This window comes from Mobula hypostoma, chromosome 1 (genome assembly GCF_963921235.1).
Source record: "Mobula hypostoma chromosome 1, sMobHyp1.1, whole genome shotgun sequence".
Classification (NCBI taxonomy): Eukaryota; Metazoa; Chordata; class Chondrichthyes; order Myliobatiformes; family Myliobatidae; genus Mobula; species Mobula hypostoma.
Window position 1 is genome coordinate 162,611,503 of NC_086097.1, and position 24,638 is coordinate 162,636,140.

At 41.3% G+C, this 24,638-nt stretch overlaps 1 protein-coding gene across 5 annotated transcripts in view; it reads left to right on the plus strand.

The window, feature by feature from the left end:
• arhgap28 (Rho GTPase activating protein 28) overlaps positions 1-24,638 on the plus strand; it is a 232,433-nt gene that overhangs the window by 60,257 nt on the left and 147,538 nt on the right. Inside the window, exon 1 of one of the 5 annotated variants that reach the window (XM_063058861.1) lies at positions 5,188-5,311. The exons of the other annotated variants lie outside the window; for them this stretch is intronic. The gene's annotated coding sequence lies outside the window, so the exon portion shown is untranslated. Of the gene's footprint in view, positions 1-5,187; positions 5,312-24,638 lie in introns of those variants that run through there. 5 annotated transcript variants of the gene reach the window in all.

Consider the following 24,638-nt stretch of genomic DNA (forward strand, 5'->3'; position numbering starts at 1 on the left):
TCAGGAATATTCAAACACAGTGGTTAAATTTGCAACTGAGATTTGAATTCCAACATAGTAAACAACATTTATATTTATTTGTTCATGTTTTTTCTCTCTCTCTCTAACCACCCTCATGAATCTATCAACTGGATGACTTCGTCTTGAGTTCATCCCCACAACAATCCTGACCTCATTCTCTCTGAAATATATCCTCCTCTGTTGTTTTCTCTCTCTTACCCAGTTCTGATGAAAGACCTTGAACTTGGAACATTCATTCTGTTTCTATTCCTATGGATCCTGCCTTCTGATTATGGTTATCATTTTGAATTCAGCACAATTATATCACTAAGCAAAGACCTCTTTGGGTGTGCATCACCTGTCTTGTGCGCCTTGCTCACTGTCCACTCTGTGGAGTGGGATGCCACAATGGAGCAGACAGTAGAACCACTGCTTCACAGCCTTAGTGGCTGGGTTCCATCCTGAGCTCAGGAGCTGTTTATGTGGAGTGTACAGCAGAGACATAGCAGCTCAAACTGAAGGTTGATAAGATGCGTTTAACATGGTGAAATAAACCGAAGTAGTTACTGAGCTGCATGCTATCACATGTCAATGTTTCAACAGAGCCCTTCAAGTAATTCATAAATTGAAAGGTGTTAGGTACTTGGAAGGAAAAGTGTTAATGCCACTGACCAGGGGAACAGAAGTAAGCAGAAGGCACATCCGGGGAGTGGTCACAGATGTGATGGGCTTGACGTCCATTATCATTGCTGTGAAATGATTGTATGTTTTGACATTGGGTTAATTTACAATGAAAGTCAGAAGGGATTCAGACAGTTCCTTCTGGAAGAGACTTGATGCACAAGGATAGCTTCGTTGGGAAGAACTTCAGCTGTTCTTTACAGACAGCTGGCCTCCAAACATAGATTTAAATTTAATTTATGTAAATAATTTTGGAATCAACTATTTGGAAACTGTAGATGTATTCTATTTAGAAATAGTCTCCACTAATGTTATGTGCCTGTATTTGTTCTGATGAAGTTTGATGTCTGTAGGGGTTTAGTTTACGTGTGTTTTAATCTTTTCAGCAGCACAGACATGTTACTGGTGAACCTGTGACTTGTGTGAGCCTTTGGCTCTTAAAAAAAAAGATATTTTAAGGCTGGTTTTCAGCCGCTTGTAACTCATTTAAAACAAAACATACTTATGGACAAATTTTACCATATGGCCAGTTCTAGTTGAGTGGGTAGTGATATGGTTTGTTAACAGAGTGGTTCTATCACTGGGCTAACCACTCAGAATCCTTTCACTGATTTACAATAATGAGTTTTAATTTAGCTAATAACTAAATTTAGAGTTGTGAAGCCAAAATCAGTTTAATAACTGTTGAAAAAACCGGTCTGGTTCACTGTGAAGAAGAAGGAAATCTTTACCTGGTCTGACCTACTATTCATGTGACTTTCTACCTCCAGTAAGGTAATGATTATGAACCTTCCTCTGAAACTGATGGCAGAACAATAAACCCAAGGTTATTGGGGATGGGGGGGAATGGGGGAACTGGGGACTGACGATAAATGTGGGACTTGTCACCAAAAAGTGAATGAATCCACTTTAAAAATAAATAAATAAACCTCTGTAGTAAAGTGCTTTTTGGAAAACAATCATATAGTCATGGTTCTCCAGTATCTGTAGATTTCTCTTGTTTATGCAGTCATGGAGTCAGCTGAGAAAAAGTATACAAGGTTGAAATGACAAAAGTTAACAAAGTTTATCAGAGATGAATGGTGCCCTTTTCAAGAAATTTTGGGTTCATACTCAACATGGATAAAAGAAAGAGGGGTAAACTATTAAAATGTGTAAGGTTCTAAGAGTGCTTGACAAAGGTGGTACTGAGATGATTCAGCTTGTGGGTGAAATCCAAAACTGTGGGTCATGGTTTCAAAATAAAAGGTCACTCATTTTAAGAAGGTCATAAGGAGGATTTTTTTCTTAAGTTTATTTGCCTTTGAAATTCTCTGTCCTGAAGAGTTGTGGGAGTTAATCACAGTATATATTCAAGGCCAACACAGAGGGGTTATTGACCTGTAAGGGAGTAAATTGGCAAGAAATTAGAGCTGAGGCCAAGAACAGATTGGCCATGTTTGGAATTAATGGAGGAGGAGGCTTGAAGTGTGAAATGGCCGATTCCTGCTCGTATTCCTATGTCTTTGGGTGGCTTTTACTGCGATGTTCACCATTTCTCATATCGGAATTTTATTCCAGGATTTATTCAGATAACTGTGATTGACAGTCACAATGGGATTAGAACTCATGTTTCAGGATCAGACCCTAGATTGCTAGTCCAATAACATAAACCCTTTGCTGCCATTCACCTTTAGAAGTATTCAATTTATGTAAACGAGCAACTACAGCACAGAAAGAGGCTGTTTGATCTAACCAGTCACTGCTAATTATTAATTTTATTTCTTTACCTATCTTTCTGGTTAGACAAAAGAAGCCAGTTAGACTGTTGAGTTTTCCCATTTTTGAAGCAATTCCACACAGCTTAGTTCCCTGTTATATGTTCTCCGTGAGATTTCCTTTAGCAACCCCCCCCCCCACTATCTAGCTGCATCAAGGGTAATTTACAGTAATTAGTTAACCAACCTGTTGGCACTCCTTTTGGGATGAAACAGAAAGGAAACCGGAGGAATTCGTGCGGTCAAAGCGAGAACATGACAACTCTGTGTAGGTGGTCAGAATTAACGTTGGGTTGCTGGGGGTATGAGGCGAACTTGTTGCTCTCCATGTTTCAGCCAAGCCTCCCTCATCATCTGACCTCAACATCATATTCTTACTCCCCATTTTTTTTAAGCACATGCTATTGTTCTCAACATTTCAAGATACAGAATTTTTTGCACTGGAAAGGTTCAAAGTTTAAAAAAAAGATTGAGAGAGAAACAGAGTTAATGTTTCAGGCTGAAGATCGCTTTCAGTTTAACCTGAAATATTAACTTCTCAGAGATGACACAAAGGTTGGAGGTGTTGTGAATACTGTGGAGGGCTATCAGAGGTTACAGCGGGACATTGATAGGATGCAAAACTGGGCTGAGAAGTCAGATAAGTGTGAAGTGGTTCATTTTGGTAGGTCAAATATGATGGCAGAATATAGTATTAATGGTAAGACTCTTGGCAGTGTGGAGGATCAGAGGGATCTTGGGGTCCGAGTCCATAGGACGCTCAAAGCAGTTGCGCAGGTTGACTCTGTGGTTAAGAAGGCATATGGTGTATCGGCTTTCATCAATCGTGGAATTGAATTTAGGAGCCGAGGGGTAATGTTGCAGCTATATAGGACCCTGGTCAGACCCCACTTGGAGTACTGTGCTCTGTTCTGGTTGCCTCAGTACAGGAAGGTTGGGGAAACCATAGAAAGTGTGCAGAGGAGATTTACAAGGATGTTGCCTGGATTGGGGAGCATGCCTTATGAAAACAGGTTGAGTGAACTCTACCTTTTCTCCTTGAGCGACGGAAGATGAGAGGTGACCTGATAAAGGTGTATAAGATGATGAGAGGCACTGATTGTGTGGATAGTCAGAGGTTTTTCCCCAGGGCTGAAATGGCTGCCACGAGAGGGTACAGGTTTAAGGTGCTTGGGAGTAGGTACAGAGGAGATGTCAGGGGCAGGTTTTTTTACACAGACAGTGGTGAGTGCGTGGAATGGGCTGCGGTGGTGGAGGTGGATACGATAGGGTCTTTTAAGAGACTTTAGGATAGGTACATGGAGCTTAGAAAAATAGAGGGCTTTGGGTAAGCCTAGTAATTTCTAAGGTAGGGAGGGGCATGTTCGGCACAACTTTGTGGGCTTTGTACAATTTTGTACAGTTCTGGTCAGCTAACTATAGGCAGGGTATCAGTAAGATTGAAAGAGTGCAGAGAAGATTTATTAGGATGTTGCCGGGTCTTCAGGAATTGAGTTACAGGGAAAGGTTGAACAGGTTAGGACTTTATTCCTTGGAGCGTAGAAGAATGAGGGGAGATTTGATAGAGGTTTACAAAATTATGAGGGGTACAGACAGAGTAAATGTGAATAGGCTCTTTCCACTTAGATTAGGAGAGATAAATACGAGAGGACATGGCTTTAGCGTGAAGGGGGAAAGGTTTAAGGGGAACATTAGGGGGAACTTCTTCACAGAGTGGTGGGAGCGTGGAATGAGCTGCCATCTGACGTGGTAATGTGGGCTCACTCTTAAGTTTTAAGAATAAGTTGGATAGGTACATGGATGGGAGAGGTCTGGACGGTTATGGATTGGATGCAGGTCAATGGGACTAGCAGAATTTTGTTTTGGCACAGACTAGAAGGGCCAAATGGCCTGTTTTCTGTGCTGTAGTGTTCTCTGTTCATTGGTTCTATGGTTAAGATTTATAACTGGGACTACATCTCAAGTGGCATTTTTGAAATTGAATTCCCTAGCTTCGTTTGGGCCATTTGAGAGAAAGCTGGAGGGCAACAATTCCAGAGTCAGTCACCCTTCCCAAAACCAGTTTTAAACATGCAAAATGAGACATCAGAAGTTGAGGGACTTGCATTGAGAGAGAGTGTTGTATGTTTGCTCTGGGCGGTTAACACAAAGCACAAAACAGCTAATGAGATTAAAATAAGGAAATGATTGTCCTTTTTCAGAAGGAAAGACGCACACATAATTACATAAATCACTTTTATAGCACAGTGTCATGCCCTTGGTTAAAATAATGTGTGGCCTTGTGCATCTTCTTTAAACAAAGAAGTTTTCCAAAACATATATCTGAAATTCATATTTAATTTGTTTCCATTTCCACTGTATGTTTGTTAGATAAAATAATGCAAAAGACATTGGGATATGTACCATCAAAAAAATGAAAATCTTGAATTTTTTTCAATAATTTTAGAATTAAATGGAGCTGGGCATAAAAGTGTCTTGTCAATTTTAAAAGAAACAGTGTGACTGATTTAATCTCTCAGTTGTTACAGGGTATGATTCTGTTGAATTAAAGAGGAGGTATGCTTAACTGAACAGCTTAGTTCAATGAATCGGTTTGTTGCAAAGTTGCCCTGTGTAATTGGAAAACAGGATCTAGAAGTATTTGTCCTCCGATTATCAGTTCTTAAAATAGTAGCTGTGTTGTACATGATTTGATTTCCAAGACAGGAAACTTAATATCTTTCTGATTTGCTAGCTCAGAGAAATGTCTCAAAGCAAGACGGTCTTGTTCTTTTGGGAGACCTTGTGACTCGACAGTGATATCGCAGTGTGCAGGATTAGTGGTTTTTGTGGAGCAGATGCATTAAGACCGCTGTTTAAGCTCTCTGGACTGTGTAAGTCTTTGAAGGAAATTTCATTTTTATTTAGATTAGAAGCTTGAGTGTTAGCCAACCCTTCCTCACCAACTTTCACTTACATGTTTTTGTTTAAAGGTTTTTCTTATTTCAGTAAGGGCAGACTTTACATTCTGTTTGTAGACTGTGAAAGAAAAATAATGACTAACTGTTAGGTATGATTGAGGAGAGAGTTGTCTTTTATAGTTGTCTTAGGCTGCAGTTAAAGTTTTCTTAAACTGCAGCTTGAAATTCGAAGATGATTTGATTTATTGGGACCTCTCCCATTTAAAGTCACAGTAGTTGTTTTAAAACTGGAACTTGCTCCCGGTATGCTTGATAAAAGCTGTTAAGCGTTTTGGAAGAAAACACTGGAAGAAAAATAATTTATTAGGCTGTAGGGAAAGCTGATGAATGGGATGGGATAAATTGTTCAACAGGAATCCAACATGCACTTGACTGGCCAAATGACCAGTCCCTGAGCTGTAATGATGCTATGAATAATTAAGCTGACCCATCCCGATTCTTCCATTTTAAGAATACCTCCCATTGGTATTTACCTCTTTAAAGATAAATACCCTCTTTACTAGACCCGGCTGGTGGTGTAGTGGCATCAGTGCCGGACTTCAGGACGAAAGGTCCGGAGTTCGAATCCAGCCAGCCCCCCTTTCCATCCGTGCTGGGTTACGAGCTGGTGATCTCTTTGGAAACTCACCCGGCAGAAGGCAATGGCAAACCACGGCTGTAGCTTGCCTTGTACACGGTTCCCCACTATGTCGGAGAGGCGTGGAGGGAAATCGTCCACTAACCGGAGAAACTCCAGGTGCGATGTACCTTTCCTTTCCTACCCTCTTGACTGCAGACTGACTTGTTAGTTCATACAGCCCGCATTGGGCCTCCATTTCTTTGACACTAAAATACAGAATCCTGCCTTGATAGTCTTTACTTTGGAGAGAAATTGACCTGCATTGAGGAAATCATTTCTCAGCTTGTCTACTATTATATTTGCCCCATCCTTGACGACTTTATTTATTAGAAATGGCTATTATATCATGGTAGCACTGACTTTTTCTCACTCTTTCACTCTCTCCTTCATTTTGTTTTTGTGACTGTACTGTTTAGCAGGGCTCCATTTGTCCCCCTGCTTCTTTCCATTTCTATAACTGCAAGCTTAGTATTCGTTCATGTGTGGAGTTTATAGAAAAAAACCTTTACCTCTTGCTCTCGCATTAAGTGACTATCAATCAAATTTAGACTTGTTTAGTCTGAGTATGTGGATCTTAACTATGTATTTGTCCTACATGAACAACATTATTCTGTTGAAGGTCTATTGTAGTGATAACAAACATCAGCTTCTGAAATTAATATTTGCAGGAATCTTAAGCAGTTAGGATGAAGCCAATGGTGGTTTAGAAGTAGGTTGGAGAGAAATGGGGGAAGGAGGGCACAGTTGAGGAAATGCGTCAGCTCGGGGAAATCTACTTGTCAGATTCTGCTTTATTCCCAAGACTCCCACTGCATTTTGGAGACCTAATTTGCAGAGATTTTCTAATTTGCTTTTGGCTTGTGTTTTGTCCAAATTTGCAGAGTAATAATGGAGACATTGGGAATATTATTGCAGCTGGAGCCCTGTTTCTGCTGATCTGGTTGAGTGGATATCAAAGACTTTTTAAAGTCAAAGTAAATTTATGGTCAAAATACATATATGTCACCATATTCCGCCTTGAGATTCATTTTCTTGCAGGCATTTACAGGAAAATAAAAATTACAGTGGAATTTATGAAAAACTATAAATAAATACAACTAATGTGCAAAAGAAGACAAATTGTGCAAACAGAAAAATAAATAGTACTGAGAACATGGATTGTAGAATCCCTGGAGAGTGAATCTGTTATGTTGTGGAATCATTTCAGAGTTAAAATGATTGGAGTCATCCACACCAATTCTGGAGCTGATTATTGTAGGATAGTAACTGTTCCTGAACCTGGTCATGGCTCCTGTGGCTCCTGGTTGATGTTCGTAGCAAGTAGAGAGCGTGGCCTGGATGGCAGGGTGTCCTTAAGGATGGATGTTGTTTTCTTGTAACAGCGCTCCTTGTAAATGTGCTCAGTGGTAGTGTGGTCTTTGCCTGTGATAGACAGAGTTGTATCCACCACTTTCTGTATGCTTTTCTGTAACAGAGCATTGATGTTTCCATCCCAGGCTGGATGCAACCAGTCAGGAAACCTTCCACTGTATATCTATAGAAATTTTTCAAAGTTTTAGGTGACATGCTGAATGTATACGAACTATTAAAAAAAATTAGAGGTGCTGTCGTGCCTCTGTTGTGATGGCAAATATGTACTGTTCCCGGGACAGATCCAAGGAATTTAAAATTACTGACCCTCTCCACCTCCAATCCCTGAATGAGGACTGGCTGGTGGACGTGTTTTAGATGGAAAGGTCTGTCCCGATTCCAGTAAATGCATTCCCTTGTGTCTCTACTGAATTAATGCAAGTCTTTGTTTCCTTGTTTATTCATATTTTCTGACTTAGAGTCGGCCACTGTGTCTGTGTTGGCCCCCTCAATCCCATTCCCTCACTTGCTGCTTTCCTTGCATGTGATCAGGCCCAGCAACTTCCTTTCTTATTCTTCTGCTAGCCAGCTATACCGGGGGCAAACTATGGGCGTCATTTAACCTACCGACATGACTTTGGGCTGAGGCAGAAAGTTGGAGCACCTGGAAGAAGGCTATGCAGTTTCAGAGAGAATGAGTACACTCCAGGTAGATAGCACCTGCGGTCCAGATAGAGCCTTATGTCACTACAATGCTGCCCATCAAATCTCAGCCTCCTTGCAGATGTGAGTGTGTGTGTGTTTCCGTGTGTCCGTCCGTCCGTCCGTCTGACCCTGGGAACTTAATATATCAGCTACCTATTTGCTCAGACGTTCTCTGTCAGCTGGTTCCTTAAATGGAATGTTATAGGTCAAGATCTCTCAGCTTGTGACCAGAATAAGATCAAACACTCCACCAGTGATTAGGTATCCACAGAGTTAAAGTACTGCTTTCTATGTGTTAGTTGCAATCACTTTTTTTCCATTGGTCAGTAATGTTTTTAGCTGAATTTTGCTAAAGCCCTATCTAACTCTTAATAAGCAAGACTGTTTCATCTTGCAGATCCATGCTGATGGCATTTCTTTAATGTGGTGGGTGGAATTAATGCTTGCATGTGATCTCGCCAACTAAAACAGTGATAATGGGGATGGAAAGGGGTTGGAGAAAGATATCAGGCTTTTGTGCCCTTGAGTTAATTTTCCATCAGTTTTCCATTATCAGCTCCAGTTCTATGCATGTTGCCACAGAAATGTTTAAGAGAATGTTGCCTTTTTTCAAAAAGATGATAGCTTTTAAAGGACTAGGTTTTCAACTCCATTTCTATTCCATTGCTGAATATGGAAAGGATTTTTTCATTTGCTATGGTTGCATATTGAGGTGGATCAGAAGCCCTTTCTCTCTAATGATGAGTTAATTTTACCCATTTAATATCGAACTAAAGATCTTGTGTGTAATGTATGGGACAGAGTCATAGAATTGTACGGCATTGAAACAGGCCATTTGGCTCATAGCATCTATGCTGGCCATCAACCTATCTATACTAATCATACTTGCCTGCATTAATTCCATACCCTCTAATCTCTGCTAATTCAAGCACCTGTTCAGATGCCTCTGAAAGTTTATTGTTCCTGCCTCCTCCACCGCTGACAGATCCCTCTGATTACTAACTACTCTGTGTCAAATATTTATCCCTCAGATCCCCTTTTAAAGCTCCTCCCTCTCACCCTAAAACTGTGCTCTCTCATTTTAGACACTGCCCCCACCATGCTAAACAGACACTGGCCATCTAACCTTTCAATACCCCTCATCATTTTATATACAGTCGGCCCTCCTTATCCGCGAGTTCCGCATGCGTGAATTCAACCAACCATGAATCAAGAAAACCCAGAAGTGCTCTTCCAGCACTTGTTGTTCGAGCATGTACAGACTTTTTTTCTTGTCATTATTCCCTAAGCAATGCAGTATTACAACTATTTTACATAGCATTTACATTGTATTAGGTATTATAAATAATCTAGAGATGATTTAATGTATACGGGAGGACGTGCGTAGGTTATCGTGGATCGGGATTGATAAAAAATTGCAAGTTCTCTTACTAAGTCAGTCAGAACAGGTACATCCAGTATTATTTAGCGTCAGTTAGTCAAACATTTGTCTTAGTATATAGTATATATTTTACCTTTCTATGCATGTAAAACACTTAAGAAATGTACATTTCAGCGCCGGGCTCAGGAACGCAAATTCCCGAGTTCGATCCAGTGACAGACCGCTCCCGAGCACGCTCTCCATCCATGCCGGGTTGATGTAGAGGATCAAAAACCCAAAACCCAATAATTAAACCACTGTGTTGCTTAGTAATAATTGTAGCTTTCATCGGGCAGGGCTTTTCTCACTTTCTCCTTTAACATTGTTCCGATTGTTGACCAACTGTAGCCTAACGCTTTTCCAATGACCGATGGCATTTCACCTCTTTCTGATCACTTTATTATTTCCACTTTATTTTAAATAGTGATTGTGATTATTTTCGTGAACAGAAATACTGTGGATTCAGAGCTCCGCCGCCGGGTCCTAATGTCCACCGCACTGAGACAGGTTAAATAAGGTCCGGGGTTCCGCTGGGTCTTAAGGTCCACCGCATTTAGACAGGTTGAATAAGGGACTTGAGCATCCGCATTTTTTGGTATCCGCGAGGGGTCCGGGAACCAATTCCTTGTGGATAAGGAGGGCCGACTGTACATTGATTATGTCACCTCTCAGTCAACTTGATTCTGCAGAAAACAGACCCAGCCAGCTTCTTGTAACTCAAGTTCTCTAATCCAAACAACACACTTGTGATTTTTTTCTCTCTCTCTCTCTCTCTCTCTCTCTCTCTCTCGCTCTCGCTCTCTCCATATGAGTTGTGATCAAAACGGTGCACAATACTCCATATGTGTCCTAACCAACATTTAGTACAACTGTAACATGACATTCTAACTCTCAGAGTCAGTACTTTGGCCCAAGAAGGCAAGCACACCATACTCCTTCCTCACCACTCTGTTCTGTGTTACCAATTCAGAGAACAGGCAATTTGTACCCAAGTTCTCTCTGTTCAATAATAGCTCCCTGAGCCCTGCCATTCACTGTATGTTCTGTGCTGTTTTAACCTCGCAAAATTCATCTCTTCAAACTTGTCTGAGTTAAATCCCCTGTACTAATCCTTTGCCCACTTTTCTGATTGATCAGTATCCTGTTGTACCTTTGGGCAACCTTCTTCACTTTCCATTATACCATCAACTTTGTTGAAAACTGCAAAGAAGATGTTGTTCTCTTCAAGCAGACTCCAAATATCTGCAACTGAAGATACAGAAATAAAAAAAGAACTACTCATTAGGATATATCCTGAAGACTCTCAAGCCCAGTTTAGTTGCAGTGTTAGAAGATATGCAGCTGGACTCCTCCACACCATGAGAAACCTTTGTCCTTCAGTAACTGGTCCTGACAGATGCTTGACTGGATCACTAGGACGTCATGAATTTGTGGCTGGCTGGCATTGGTGGTAGAGAATGGAGGTGATTTGTAAATACAGGAGATTCTGCAGATGCTGGAAATCCAGAGAAATGCATACAAACATGCTGGAGGACTCAGTAGATCAGGTGTAGTCTATGGAAAGGAATAAACGGTCGACATTTCAGGCCGAGACCCGATGAAGGGTCTCCGCCTGAAACATTGACTGTTTATTCTTTAGAGGAGATTTGTGCCTGCCTCGGGCAATGTGGACTGAAACAATCAGATATTCGGGCAGCCCACCATTCCCACTGTTGAGCTCAGGCTGGAGGCCCAGTGTCAGGTCACTTGATGTTTAATTGTCCTCTTTTCGTTAACCCAATGATAATAATGAGAAGCTTATTGGTAAAGGAGAAATGGAAGATCAAGCTGGAGAAGTGGTGGAAGTTGTAGTTTACATGATATTGAGGGGGTAGAGTGAAGAGCAGGGTTGGAAAGTAGCAGTGGTTGGAAGAAAGTAGAGTTGGTGATTAAAGTGGTCAGCAGTGTACCAGTATGCTTTAAGAGTGAGGTCTACTGGTGCACCTCTTCTAGTATGCGTGTATTCTGGTGTTTTTTTTCATCTCTGGACTGCTGCGATCCCTGTAATAGCAGCTGGTGGCTATCTTTGATGCTGTGTATAAACCTGTTCTTTCTCTGTGTTTATCCAGTATAAGCCAGGCCTGGGCAGACATGTCTTGTTATCGGGGATTGGTGGAAGGAGGTGGTGGTCTGATGACAATAATTGTCAGACTTCAGCAGGAGTTAAGACCATTTTTTGACTTAGAAAAAAAATCATGATTCAGGTATATACATTGCAGGCTAATTTCTCATTGACCTTTAATATTATAGTTGAATTTTGTATTGAATTCCACATTTCTGATTCATAATAAGTTGATGTCTGCCATATCTGAAGCATAGCTAGTTGCTCTGAGCATGGTTGACCCTCTAGCTCATAGGTTGTCATCCTGTGTTGCATGGTTTCTCCTGTAGGGGAAGTGAAAGAACATTGAAGTTAAAATGTGTAAAGTGTAATTGGGAAAGCAAATGACTATTACTCAATTAGAAGTAATGTGGAAAACAAAGGTATTGGAAAGGCTTTTGGGACAGTGCTTGTTGTCATGCACAGGAAATGCAAGTCATTCTCAAATGGGACACAGCAAAACTGCTTGTTTGGGAACTGCCAGAGATCAGTGCTTCTGGGGGTGAAGGATAGTAAAGAGAAGGAAAAATGCTCTTTAATTTAGAGTGTTTGGAAATTTAGGAATAAGTCAGTGAGCTGAATATTTCGTTAAAGGGTTTAGTTTCTGTAGTTTCATGTCTTTTGTTTCTGCATGACGAAGAGTCATTGGTGTGTGGAGTTTCTAGTTGTTTTCACAATGCTTGGTCAGTGAGATCAATTGTTAGCAGCTGTATTGTGTGAAACCCCTCGATGAGTTATTTCAATGAAATGGAAACCATAAAATCCTTTTTTCCCCCCCAAGTTGTAAATTACCTTATCAATCCAGCTCATATCTAAATTGTATTTCGATTTTAAACTTTCTGGAGGGATGTTTTGAAATTGGTGCAATGTCCACATAATGATTAAATAGAATAGTATGTCTGAATAGAATTCTACAATATACCCAGTACTGTGGCCTTATGAGCAAATATGCCAAATGCCATCCTTACTGCCCTGTCCACTTTTGTCATCATTTTCAGGGAGTTATCTGCTTGTACCCCAAGGCACAGCAGCAACCTTGAAGTCCTTGCTATAGGCTGGGTTTATCCTGTTAGTGTTTGATCTCACAAAGTGTGATGCTCACACTTGTCTGAATTAAATTCCGTTTACCCCCGCTCCACTCAACTTTCCAACTGTTCTATAGTACTGTGCAAAAGCCTTAAGCACATTTTATACAGCTAGGGTGCCTAACACTTTCACACAATACTGTATGTTCATCTGCCTCCTTGCTATCTACAACTCTACTGATCTTTGTGTCGTCAGCAAACTTCCTTATCAGACTGCTTGGACATTCATGTATACATCACACAGCAATGGTTGCAGCACTGATCCCTCTGGTGCACTACTGCTAGTAGTGACTCTAGTTACTAATGACTCAGACTCCAGTGAGATAAACATCTCTTGTCTACTATCCTCTGCCTCCTATTACCAAACCAGTCTGGGAACAAAAAAAAACAGTAATCAAACTGCTAGAGGCTTCATCTGCAGAGGGAAATTAAGTGTTGTTGATTCAGGTCAAGATCCCTTCATCCAGACTGAAAGAGTAGAGGCTAGGGTGATGGCAGGTACAAGGAGGCGAGAGGAAGAGGCAGAGCTAAAACTGGCAAGTGATAGGTGGATCCAAGTATGGAGGGGTGGTAGGCAGATGTCTCTGTTTCCAGACACAAGCTGCGAGGTGAGAGATGGAGCTGACAAAGGGCTGCAGATGATGGATTCTGAAAGGAAAGGAAGGTAAATAATGGAGGTAGGATGGAAAGAATATGTGGGTTGTGGACAACTGTGAGAGAAGGGACTGGGGCTGGGTGTGTGTTGCAGGATCTGGGTAGACCAGAAGGAGAGAAAGGGGCTGAGAGTGAGCGCACCCAATTTCCCTCGGGATCAATAAAGTATATCTATCTATCCATCATTACATGAAATTAAAATTATTTGGTTTATTCTTGTCACATGTACTTGGGTACAGTGAAAAACTTGTCTGGAGTACTGTCCATACGAGTCAATTCATTGTAACAGTGTATTAAAGTAGTATAAGGTAAAATACACAGTGCAGAATAAAGTTAAGAGAAGCTGCAGTGCAGGCAAACACTGGTCATAATGAGGTGGACCGTGAGGGTAAGAGTCCATATTATCATACCAGGGAACCATGCAATAGTCTTAAAACAGCAGAACTTGCCCTGATCCTGGTGATATGTGCTTTAAGCCATTTGTATCTTCTGTCTAATGGGAAGGAAGGGAAGTGAGAATGTCTGGGGTAGGATATGTCCTTGATTATGCTGGCTGTTCTACTGATGCAGTGAGAAGTATAGACAGAGAGACGGAGTCCATGGTGGGGAGGACTCCTGTGTGCTAAGCTGCGTTCCCAACTCTCTGCCTTGTTGGTGTACCTGTTTCAGGTGCTTTCTATCATACATTGATAACAAATTGGTGTGACTGATGAGGTTTCTTGGCTGTGGTGTTTACAAGATTGGATTACCGTCCTAGGAATTTGGAGCTCTCAGCCTTCTCAGACTCAGCACTGTTGTTGATGTAAGCAGGAGCATGTGCACCATCCTCTTCCCCCTTCCTATTTGGCTTTGCTGACATTGAGAGAAGAGTTGTTGCCATGACACCATGTCACTAGGTGTCTTTCCCCTTCCTGTCATCATTGTTTGAGATACAGCCCACTATAGTGGTGTCATCTGTAAAATAGTGATGGAGTGGGGGTAGAATCTGGCCATGCAGTCATGAGTATACAGGGAATAAGGGCTCAGTCTTGTGGGAACACCAGTGTTGAGAATATTTGTGGTGGACATGTTTCTGTCTATCCTTACTGGTTGTGGTCTAGTGGTCAGGAAATGAAGAGTCCATTGCAGAGGGAAGCATTGACTCCATGGGTCCAGAGTTTGCAGATGCGTTTGCTTGGATTATATATTGATGGTAGAGTTGTAGTCAATACACAATAGTCTAATGCATGTCCAGATCCTCCATGGATAAGTATTGGAGATGGAAGTGGAAAATTCTGAGTTCTTGCTGCTGGTGTGCAGACTACCCAGGTGCAATATGAGGTGCTGTTCTAGTTTGCATTTGGCCTCAGCCAGGCAGTGGAGGAGGTATAGGTTGGTGGGAATGGGGAGGGGAATTAAAATGACTTGCTACCTAGACTCCAGGTGGCCATTACCTCTAGCTTTCTGAACCAGTCCACCGTGTGCAACTGTCAAAAGCTTTACTGAAGATTATGTAAAACACATCTACTCTGTCTTCATCAATTTTCTTTGATATGCTCTTCAATATTCAGAATATATTCAAGCTGTATTTAGCTTGTTCCTGAAATCGTAAGGAAGAGTTTAGAGATTTATTTGCATCTGAGTTGATTTTTACTGTTTTCACTTTTAGTACACTTAACATTTGTAGAGTATATGAGGCACTTCTACTTTGAATGATATCTTAAAAAAGCAATTCGGGATGTTTAAATCATTTTGCTAATTTTAGTAGGGACTCGACAATAAGGATAATTGTGGTCTGAACTGTTCAGCTTTAGGAAGTCTGAAAACAATGAAGTGCTTTAGAAAAGCTTTTTTTTTCATTGAATACCTCCTTTAAACCCAGATGACAGTACCCAAATCACCTTTGTCATACTGGGGCCCTTCATTGCCATGATGATGATTCTGGTTCCCCTGGGGATCACCGGAGTGTATCTGTAGGGACCATCTGGGTTTGGGTTTGTTTCTATGGTTTCAGAGTTGCTCTGGAAGTTCATTCAGTAATGAAGCTGCACAGATCAGGAAAGAATCATTAATCCCTTACCTACAGCCATTGTGTTGAAGAGGCAGCCTATGGAAATGCACTGAGGTCTTTAGAAAGGGAAGAAGGAAATGGGTAATGAGAAATCCCTGTCCAAATACATTGGTTTCAGATATCACTGGAGGCTTCTGTACTTCCTGCCCAGTGATATATAAAATTATGACATGTTGACTGCGGGCAGGTTGCCACAATCTTCTTGGGAACCTGAATGACTGAAGTCTGCTTGCAGCAAGTGGGTACCTGAGACTGCAGAGGCAAGAGGTTAACGATGTCAGGAAACACTTCCGCCAGTTGACAGCACAGGCCTTCACACCTGTGAAGAAAGGTCTCGGCCCAAAAGCGTCGACTATTTTCTCTTTTCCACAGATGCTGTGTGACCTACTGAGTTTCTCCAACATTTTGTTTGTTGCTTTGGATTTCCAGCATCTGCAGATTTTCCGTGTTTGTGACAGGTCTTTGGCACTCAACCAGGTACGCTGCCTAGATCAGATGATTTTTGTGCATTCAGCTTCCTGAAGGATGCTCTCATGTCGGCCTCATTGGGGGCTGTGAGAGTTTAGAACAATAGAACACTACAGCACAGAAAACAGGCCATTCGGCCCTTCTAGTCTGTGCCGAAACTTTATTCCGCTAGTCCCATTGACTTGCACCCAGTCCATAACCCTCCAGACCTCTCCCATCCATGTATCTATCCAATTTATTCTTAAAACTTAAGAGTGAGCACATCAGATGGCAGGCTCATTCCACACTCCCACTACTCTCTGAGTGAAGAAGTTCCCCCTAAACCTTTCTCCTTTCACCCTAAAGCCATGTCCTCTCATATTTATCTCTCCTAATCTCAGTGGAAAGAACCTACTCGCATTTACTCTGTCTGTACCCCTCATAATTTTGTAAACCTTTTGTTTGTGGAGGTGCCTCCATGTTCTGTCGGTCATAGCAAGCATGAAGGGTATTGATCTCATTTGGGAGCAAAGAGGTTTGCATGCAGAGGACCAAAGCAACCTCCCCCCGCCCTTGAATGTAGGGCTGGGAAGGCTACAGAATGGGAGTTTGTATAAATGTTGCATAAAAATACTTGGTGGTTCTGAGGTGCAACCTGAAAAGACAAAATTCTAAATACCCTGAGCATATTGCTTCTGAGCTCTGGCCAGTATTGGAATGTAGCAAAGACATGTTCTAGCTTAAGAGCTATGGGGCAGCTTAAGTGCTCTCCTTTTTTTTAAATGGAGAATAATTTGTGGCAGATAAATGCCTGAATGTATTGCTCATGATGTCAGCACTTCCCATGTGTCACTTTCTTAAACCCTCTTGTGCAATGACCCTTGGTATTTTAGAGGGAATCCCTCAACCAACCACTTCAACTTGAATCAGAATAGGTGAGGATTTTGGAGGGATGCATAAAGAGGGTGTTTATGTGGGATGTTCCTGCAAATATTAACACCGAAATCACTATGGATACAAGCTAACTGTTATGAATTAAAGCTCTAGCAGTTTGCATTGTCTTTGTGTTGATGTAACTTTGTTCTGTTTTAGCTTTGATTTGGTTCCAAAACTCATTTCCTGACTGTGACTAAGCCTACCTCTTTTCATTCTGTTACTGCTTCTCTCTACGGTAATTGAAAATGTACTTCATAACTTCGTCAGTCTGCAAGACAGTTGATTCTCAAACCGCCTTCTCTGGCAATGTTTCAGAATCCTGATCTTGCTTTTGAGATTCCTGCATGCCTTTCTTGACCTTGGGAACATCTTCGAGTCCTGCGTGCCGACGAATCCTTTTCATTGACTGCATTGCACTCGAGCTTTGATTACCCAGCAGTCCTCTTCAATTTGTACATTGGTAGTTTTGCTTGTCCTTTCTGACCATTTTCAAAAGCTTCCTCAAACTTCGTTAAACTTTAACTGGCTACAACGCGCCCCCCCCCCCCAGCCCATTACTTGCTGCTCCTCGGGTATAATCATCATCCTCATGATCTTTCACTATATTAGAAATGCTATGTGGAGGTAAAATGTTATTAAATACCACAGTAAGGGTACTTTGCAGATTAGATATTGCAATTTGATTTTGGCAGAAGCGAATGGAAAACTTAGTTATCATGCAAATGAGCCAGTTTAATAAACTGGATGTGAGCCACGTGACCTTTGTTAGTGATCTTGGTTTATTGTGCTCTGGCGGGCAATGAAAGAAAATGCCATGCAAAACCAAACTTAATTGAAAGGCCTGCTTCAGCAAGAAGGGATAGCAAATATTACCATGGCAATGGATTAAAAGGGCAATATATCAAAGTAAAGGTGTTTGTAAAACTATTTTCTCAGTTAATAAATAAAATTTCTGCAACATTGCAACACAGGATTGCAGATGCTGGAAATGGAGCAAAAAATAAACTGAAAAGTCTCTGAGTTGAACAGCATCTGTAGAAGCAAAGGGTATATGATGTTTTGGATCAAGATCGTACATCTGTTTAGGTGTACCAAATCAATGTGGAGATGATTAAGACTTGGCAAACGTTTCATGCCACAGCAGAGAAGTTTTCTATGTGCATGAAAACAGGCAGGGGTAGGAAAGCTTTGGAGCGTATTTTTCAACATTCTGAGAGATTTTATTTCACCATTGACAGGTTGGCTTGCTAGCAATATGACAGGTACTACAGATTCCGTGAAGTCATCTGGCACAGTGATATACAGTTGGTCCTCCTTATCCGCGAGTTCCGCATGCGCGAATTCAACCAACCGCGAATTGAGAAAACCCAGAAGTGCTCTTCCAGCACGTTGTTCTAGCATGTACAGACTTCTTTCTTGTCATTATTCACTGAACAATGCAGTATTACAACTATTTTACATAGCATTTACATTGTATTAGGTATTATAAGTAATCTAGAGATGATTTAATGTATACGGGAGGATGTGCATAGGTTGTCGTGGATCGGGATAGAAAAAAAACGGAAGTTCTCTTACTAAGTAAGTTGGAACAGGTACATCCAGTATTATTTAGCGTCAGTTAGTCAAACGTTTGTCTTAGTACATAGTATATATTTTACCTTTCTATGCATATAAAACATTTAGGAAACGTATGTTTCAGTGCCGGGCTCAGGAACGGAAGTTCCTGAGTTCAATCCAGTGACAGACCGCTCCCGAGCACGCTCTCCATCCGTGCCAGGTTGATGTGAAGGATCAAAAACCCAAAACCCCAAAACTCAATAATTAAACCATTAATCACCTGTCCGCAGCACAAGAGTTCATTCCATGGCATAGTGAACTCTATCTTTTAAAGGTCAGTTTAGTGGGATTTACTGATGCTCCTTGAAAGCCACCTTATCTTCTAGCCAATTCATCTGTAATTGTCAACTGATGCAGTGTCTTAACCCTAAACATCAAATACATTTTGCCTCCACTGATGCTGTTCAACTCATTGAGATCTCCTCACAGATTTTTTTTTTTGCTCTATGTTCTAATACCTGCAATCCTGTGCCTCTGAGAATGTTCTTTATTAACAGAGAAAATAACTTTACAGTTGCATCAATTGGATGGGTTGAATGTTTATTTTAATGGAAGGTATATCAGGAACAAGGGTGATGAATTTAGAGTGTGGGTCAGTACATGGAACTATGACAATGTGGCCATTACAGAGACATGGCTGTCATAAGGGCAGGAGTGGCTGCTGGATGTTCCAGGATTTAGATGTCTCAAAAAGAACAAGGTTAAAGGTTAAAGAGGTGGGAGAGTGACATTGCTAATCAGGGATTGTATCACAGCTGCCGAAAGGGAAGATGTTGTGGTGGAGTGGTCTAATGAGTTGGCGTGGGTGGAAGTCAGAAACAGGAAGGGAAAGATCACTCCATTGGAAGTATTCTGTAAATTCCCCACCCCCATAAAAACAACAGACACTGAGGAGCAGATTGTTAGGCAATTTTTCGAAAGGTGCAGACATATCAGGGCTGTTGTCATCTGTAACTTCAACTTACCTAATATTGATGAAGCATATTTGGTGACTGGTAGTGTTCTGCGACCCCTGCGTTTTGGACTTTTATAAATGACTTGGATGAGGTAATGGAAAGGTGGGTTAGTAAGTTTGCAGATGACAAGAAGATTGCTGGTGTTGATGTGGATAGTGTAGAAGGTTGCCGTAGATTACATTAGAACATTGATTGGCTGCAGAAGTCGGCTGAGAAGTGGCAGATGGAGTTCAATCTGGAGAAGTGTGATGTGATACATTTAGGAAATTCAAGTATGAAGGCAGAGTACAGGATAAATGTAATGATTCTTAGCAGTGTGGGGGAACAGAGGGATCTTGGGGTTCACGTCCATAGATCTCTCAGCATTGCTATGTAAGTTGATGGGGTGGTTAAGAGGGTGTATGGAATGTTGGCCTTCATTAGGTGGGGGAAGGTGTGAGGTGATGTGATAGAGGTGTGTAAGATGAACAGGCATTGATAGAGTGGACTGTCAGTGCCTTTTTCCCCCCAGGGTGAAAATGATGAATATGAGATGGCAACATTTTTAAGGTGATTAGAGGAATGTATAGGGGGATATCTGTAGTAAATTTAATATTTCAGTAATATTTGAGTAATATTGTAAATATATTTGATTAAGCATTCTTTGTTTTCACATACTTACAGAAGCCCTGAGCCTCCTGTATTACCTTCCACTTCCCGCTGCTCCTGTTAAGAAGGTGGTACAGGAACCTCTGGGCTCACACCACCAGGTTCAAGAACAGTTGTTACCCCTTAAAGCATCAATCTCCTGAACCAGAGAGGATAACTTCACTCAACCTCACTTGTCCTATCACAGAACAGATCTCATAACCTATGGATTCACTTTCAAGGACTCTTCATCTCAAGTTCTTGATATTTATTGCTTATTTATTTATTTATTATTTCTTTTTTGTCTTCCTTTTTGTGTTACACAAATTGTTGCCTTTTGCACACTGGTTGTCTGCCCTCTTGGTGTAGTCTTTTATTGATTCTATTATAGTTAGATTGTGAGGTTAAGAGTCCATATTATATTTATTGAGCAGGCCTGCAAGAATCTTAGGGTTGTATATACTCTTATGTCCTTTAATCATAAATTTACTTTGAACTCTGAATTTAATTCTGGGTTCTATGTGCGAAGGGAAATCTTGCCTGACAAATTGGTTAAGAGTTCTTCAAGGAATTAACAAGCAGGGTCGACAAAGGAGAGGCAGTGAACGTCATTGACTTGGATTTTCAGAAGGCGTTTAATAAGGTGCCACACATAAGACTGCTTAACAAGATAAAATCCTATGCTGTTACAGGAAAAGTACTGGCATGGATAGTGGAATGGCTGACAGGCAGAAGGCAGTGAGTGGAAATAAAAGGGGCCTTTACTGGTTGGCTGCTGGTGACTAGTGGTGTTCCTCAGGAGTTATTATTGGGACCGCTACTTTTCACATTGTTTGCCAATGATCTGGATAATGGAATTGATGGCTTTGTGGCAAAGTTTGTGGATGATACAAAGATAGGTGGAGGGGTAGGTAGCGCTGAGGAAGCAATGCAATTGCAGCAGGACTTAGACAAATTGGAAGAATGTGCAAAACAGTGGCAGATTGAACACAGTGTTGGGAAATGTATGATAATGTATTTTGGTAAAAGGAACAATGGTGCGGACTGTTATCTAAACGGGGAGAAGGTTCAAACATCAGAGATGCAGAGGGACTTAGGAGTCCTCGTGCAAGACTCCCAGAAAATTAATTGACAAGTTGAGTTTGTGGTAAAGAAGGCAAATGCAACGTTAGCATTTATCTCAAGGGGAATAGGATATAAAAGCAAGGAGATAAAGGCACTAGTCAGGCCGCACTTGGAGTATTGTCAACAGTTTTGGGCCCCATATCTCAATGGATGTGTTGTCATTGGAGAGAGTCCAGACGAGATTCATGAGGATGATTCTGGGAACGAAGGGTTTAACATGTGAGGAGTGTTTGGAAGCTTTGGGCCTGTACTCACTGGAATTGACAAGAATCTGGGGGAATCTCATTGAAACCTACTGAATGCTGAAAGGACTAGATAAGGTGGATGTGGAAGGATGTTTTCTATGGTGAAGGTATCCAGAACTAGAGGGCACAGCCTCAAAATTGAGGGGGGGGAACCCTTCAGAACAGAGGTAAGGAGGAGTTGTTTTAGCTAGAGAGTAGTAAATTTGTGGAATGGTCTGCAGCGGAAAGCAAGTCCGTGGGTATATTTAAGGTGAAAGCTGGTAGTTTCCTGATTGGTCAGGGCATCAAAGAATATGGCAAGAAAGCAGGTGTATGGGGTTGAGTGGGAGCCGGGATCAGCCGTGATGGATTGGCAGAGCAGACTCAATGAGCTAAATGGCCTAATTTTACTCCTATGTCTTATGGTCTAATGATTATAAGGGAGCGCCTCACTGAATTAAAACCAAGTAGACACATTCTCCTGGGCTCTCCTGTTCACCTTCGATTAGATTTTTGAGAGACAAAACATACAGTGGTGATACCTGTTAAAGTGCAGCAATTTTTTTGAGAGTGAGAGAATGAACATGAACCTGTTTCTTTGGAGGGGAGAAAGACATCTGAGTTTTTAAAAAAAGGCAATAATGGACAAGGTTCACAGGTTCATAAACAATGATTACTGGGTGATGACAATAATTTTAAAAATGCAGGAATGTTTGGCTACATCAGAAAGATAGACATGTTCGATTACACAACAGATGATGTATATTGGGTAATGTATATTGAATAAATTGAGCAGTATTTTAAAGGAAATGGAATTGCCAATGAGAAATGAGTACCAATTTTTCTGAGTGCAATTGTTGGAAGAGTATACAGTTTGCTTAGAAGTTATCAAATCATCCACAATAAGCTTTGCTGTTGTCATGAAAATAATGCAGGAACACTTTGCACCAAAACCATTGTTTACTTTAGGCAGAATTAAATGGAGTCCATTATAGGTTATGTGGCCAAATGGAAGAGATTGTCTGAAGATTGTCAATTCAGTGATAGGGTTAATGCTGCACTGAGAGATTGTTCAGTTTGTGGAATCTTACATGAAAGCATTCAAAAACAGCTCCTAACTGAAGCACAACTGACTTTTAAAAAAGCAGTTGAAATCACTGTATCAATGGAGACAGCAGCTGGAGATACAATTGAGTTGCAGTCTGGAATGTAAATAAGTGTGAACAAAATTGCAATGATTAAACAGAAACCTACCTGGCCAAACAAATTGAGTTGCCTTTTGTGGCAGTGGCTGACATACACCAAAGCAAGGCAGGTTTCAAGGCAAAACTTACAGAAAATGCAACAAAGTAGGACACAGGCAAAGAGCATGTTGGACAGATAAAAATAAGTGGACTGCACAGGGAAAAGAAGTTTAAAAAGTCAAGTTGCAGTTTCAAAAAGAACACTACCTGCTGTTGATGAAAAATCTGATAATGATGAGAGTGACCCAGGACTGGGTAGCCTTGATGTTTACAGTGTGAAAGCTTACAATAGTCAAGCAATATGGCTTGGACCAGAAGTGAATGGTGAATTGTTTAAAAAGGAATTGGACACTGGCTCAGTCTTTCCACAAAATGAGTTTGAATGGCGTTTCAAAGATACTGAACTGAAGGCTACAGATATCCAATGACGAACTTACAATGGAGAAAGGATAAGCTGTGGGAATTACATTTGTAACAATGAAATACAATGTCCAGCAAGCCACATTGGGCTTGCATGTGGTAAAAACAGGAGGCACAGCATTGTGGGGGGGGGGGGGAGAAGGAGAGGGGGGAGAGAGAGAGAGAGAGAAAGAAAGAAACACTACAACTTCATTGGAATTCCACCATTTACATGCCATATCCCCTGCAACAGAGTCAACTGAAAGCAAATTAAGAAATGTACTGAATGATGCCACAGCAGTGTTCAGTGGAAAACTCAAGCATATCAAGGGTAAAATAGTGTTAAGTGAAAATGCCATACCCAACTTTTACAAACACATCTGGTTCCTTGTACCATCTATGATAAAGTAACCAGTGGACTACATTGTGTGGAGCCTACGGGCAGTCCAGTGGTCCCAGTAGCCAAGGCGAATGGCTCTGTCAGGATCTATGGTGATTTTAAGGTCACCATCAACCCAGTACTGAAAGTAGATCAATACCCTCGGCCCACGATATAGGGTATCTTTGCAAACCTTTCCGGAGGAAAATACTTCAGCAAAGTAGACTTAGCTGAACACTACTTACAGATGGAGATGGAAAAAGACTCAAGTGTTTCTCACCATAAGCACTCATAAAGGGCTTTATTGCTATAATAGGCTTATTTTTGGAGTAGCATCTGCACCTACAGTCTGGCAGAAAGCTTCAACCAGGTGCTGCAAGGCTGTCCAGGTAGTGGTGGATGCCCAAGGGCGTGTAACAGTTGTGATCTTCTTTTAGGATTTGTCAATGACGATAACAAGTTCCTGCCAAACTTGGCTACTGTGCTCCACCCTTTGAACTCATTGCCGCAGATTGAGTAGAACATAACATAAGAAATAGGAGCCTGCATTGCCATTCAATATGATCATGGCTAATCTGGCCATGGACTCATCTCCACCTACCTGCCTTTTCCCCATAACCTTTAATTCCCCTACAATGCAAAAATCTATCCAACCTTATCTTAAATATATTTATTGAGGTGGCCTCCACTGCTTCATTGGGTAGAGAATTCCACAGATTCGCCACTCTCTGGGAAAAGCAGCTCCTCCTCATCTCCATCCTAAATCTACTTCTCCGAATCTTGAGGCTGTGTCCCCTAGTTCTAGTAAATGAACAAAGCTGTGTGAATTGTCTTTCCAAAAGGCAAAAGCAATGGTGATGGCAGACACTGTACTCACTCATTATAATCCACATCGTCCAGTGAAGCTTGCCTGTAATGTCTCACCTTGTGACATGATTGCACCAGTACTACATGTGATGAGTGATGGAAGTGAATGCCACATGGTCTTTAAATCATGTTCCCTTACTACTGTGAGAAAAATTGAGCACAGATCGATAGAGAGGCCACGAGTCTGGTTTGGGGTGTAAAATGTTTCAACCAGTACTTGTGTGGGAGAGAGTTTACCCTCATTACTAGTCATCGACCACCAGTGTCCATTTTCAGTCCATGGAAGGGTGTTCCACTAAGAGCAGCAGCACGAATGCGGAGATGGGCTTTGTTCTTGGAGAGCACACTTACAAGATTGAATTCAAGAGGACGACTAGTCATGGTAATGCTGATGGA